Genomic DNA, 3,056 nt, shown 5'->3' with positions numbered 1-3,056 from the left:
ATGACTTTAGCTGCCTGCTCGGCTGCCTGTTTTGCTAATTTATTTGTATTTATTTATGTCAGATACGGCAAGTATACATTTTTAATGGAATGGCATGCTTTTATATAAAATATTCTACACAAAACAGAAGCATTTTTTTTAAATGACTGTGCGAATACATACTTATTTTCATCTAGTTTTGATTATTTGCATTTCTCATAACGTTTGGTACTTTTTTATCTGAATATTGTCAGAGTGATTGCAGTAATTGAAGGCCTTATCCTAGGGATAATAACTTGATACATTTTTTAATTTCAGAATAAAATGGAACGTCAAAATAGAACAAAAAAAAGGAAGAATACAAAAAAATTTGCCGAGGTTGTTTCTCAGGATGTGTTTGCGACTCCAATTGAAAATTCAGATTCACTGGAAAATTTGCCGAAAAAAATGAGAAAAAGGTTTTCTTTCGAAGAAAAGAAAAACATTTTGGAGGAATTGAATCAACATCCCCCACATGTGATCTGTGAAAAGTATGGATTGAACGATCGTACTTTGAGACGATGGAAATCGGCGAGAGAAGAAATCATTTAACAAGCGAAAAAGCCTAATACCAAAACAGTAAAAAAGAAGTCCACTGCGGATGAAATGGACGGGCCCGTGTTTCAATGGTTAGTTGAAACCCTAGGCCAAGGAATTCCAGTTTCTGGCCCGATGATTCGACGTCAAGCTTTGGTCCGGAGAGAAAATCATCAGAAAAATGACCAATTTAAAGCCAGCGAAGGTTGGTTATCTGGATTCAAAAAAAGAAAACAAATTCGGAACCTCAAAATCACAGGAGAAAAATTGTCGGCTGATGACGCTGCAGCACAAGCACATGAAGAAGAATTCAAAAAATGGTAGTAACTAAAAACTTGCAAAAAAAAACAGATTTTTAATATGGATGAGCGCGGCATCTATATTAAACAAGTAACCAGTCGTACTTTGGCTCCAAAATTCAGAACCAGCATCTCAGGGACAAAAAAACAATTGGAACGAGTCACGGTAGCTGCCTGCACTAGCGTTAATGGATCCTTGAAATTACCGCTGGTTTTCATTGGCAAATACAAGAATCCACGATGCTTCAAAGACATCAACAAGGATGATCTGCCTGTGAAGTACTACAGTCAAAAAAATTCATGGACGGACAAAACACGTTTTGAGGACTGGTTTCGCGATCACTTTATTCCCGGGGTGAAGAGATTCTTGATGACCAATAATTTACCTCCAAAAGCGGTATTGATTGTTGATGATTGCGAAGCGCATAAATATATCAAAATCGACGATATCGAGGTGGCTTTCTTTCCTCCAAACGTCACATCTCTTATTCAACCACTCGACCAAGGGATTTTTCAAACGCTAAAAATGCATTACCAGAATCTATTGGTAGAATCGATTTTGGAATCTCAAAACAAAGCCATACAATTGGTTGACTTTTTGAAAACCGTCACAATCAAAGACGCTATTTTTCGGAGCGCTGAAGCTTGGAAGAAAGTATCTTCGGCAACCATCGCCAGCAGCTGGAAAAAACTCTGGTCAATCGACAAACGAGATGTAGGAACTTAAACCGATGAGGACGTTTTGTTGGATCTTTTGGGCTCAGAATCTTTAGTGGGGACAGAAAGTGTCTCTGGCCTTTCGTACCACGACGATTTGAATCACTTGTTACAATCCATTAACAAAATTCAAGGTTACGAGACTGTTGATGAAGGAACACTTGCGGAGTGGTTAGAAAAAACAGAAAGGGGTGAGTTTCATCAAATATTTACGTAAATTTTAATCACAGTGTTCATCAAACATACATATTGCAACAAGAATTTTAATACCTTTTGATTACAAATTTGAAGAAAAAAATGTTTTGTCGTAACTTTGTGACTAATGAGAATGTAAAGTACAAAATTATAAATTGTTTTCAAAGAATTACATATTTGAAAAACGTGTTTTCTTATATGTAGTTTCTCAAGAAAGATGGACGAAAGAAGAAATTTTTGCACAAGTCAATGAACCTGCAGAATCGGAAAATCATCCAGAGGAGCCTTTTGTACAACCGAATCCAACTAACAGCGAATCAACCATGGATTTTTCCTTCATTTCCTCCACTATCAGTGTTCTTAATGAAGACAACGTCCTTGAAGAACTGTGAATGATACCTAAGTTTTAGAATATTGATAGTAATAATAATAATAATACATTTCCATTGCAAGTTCCGGAGTGCGTCCATGATAATTTTTTCATTTTTCATTTTCCATGTATATCGAAAATTACAAAAATTTAAATGTATCCCACTGATAATATACAGGGTGATTCAGTACTCGGGGACCACCGGGCACTGACGGATTCCTTGTGAAAAAATAAGACTAAAATTTCTCCTTAAAATTTTTTTTAATGCCACGGTTTTTGAGTTAGAGCCGTTTGAAGTCCACCAATGACGGTGCGCAGATAGGGCCAGGCGCACGAGTCTAGCGCCAGGCTAGCGTACGCTGCATCGGGCTCAACTAGACTAGCCTCGCACTTGACTCGCGTGCTCGGTCCCATGTGCGCTGTGATTGATGGACTTCAAACGGCTCTAACTCAAAAACCGTTGCTTTAAAAAAAAATTGTCAAGAGAAATTTTAGTCTTATTTTTTCACAAGGAATCCGTCAGTGCCCGGTGGTCCCCGGGTACTGAATCACCCTGTATATATTTATTTAACAAAAATTAGTTTTGCACGTCATTCTGTTTTACGCTGCCCATTTTTCGTTATGTATAAAATTTTATAGGATCATTTCAATTTTTTGTATAGTTTGTTATTTTGAGAAAGCTTCGTAAGTATCATAATTTATCCTACAAATGTGTTAAGAATACATATTGATATAGTCAAATCACAAAATACATAACTTCTATTTCATCGAATAAAATCAATTATTATTATAATGATAAATTGAAGTTGAAACAGCGAAAATATACGCTATTGCATTAAGTCAGCGGGCGGCTCTTTTGACAGAGACGGATATGAAACTCGAGGTGAGCCCGAGGCTAGTCAGTCGTGGGGGTAGACTTC

General features: G+C 36.9%; 1 pseudogene; it reads left to right on the top strand.

The window, feature by feature from the left end:
• On the top strand, positions 1 to 2,158 carry LOC124416174 (annotated as a pseudogene).
• The last annotated feature ends 898 nt before the right edge of the window (positions 2,159 to 3,056 follow it).

This window comes from Diprion similis, chromosome 2 (assembly GCF_021155765.1).
Source record: "Diprion similis isolate iyDipSimi1 chromosome 2, iyDipSimi1.1, whole genome shotgun sequence".
NCBI lineage: Eukaryota > Metazoa > Arthropoda > Insecta > Hymenoptera > Diprionidae > Diprion > Diprion similis.
The sequence above is the reverse complement of the archived record's forward strand: the minus strand, read 5'-3'. Positions and strand labels throughout refer to the sequence as shown.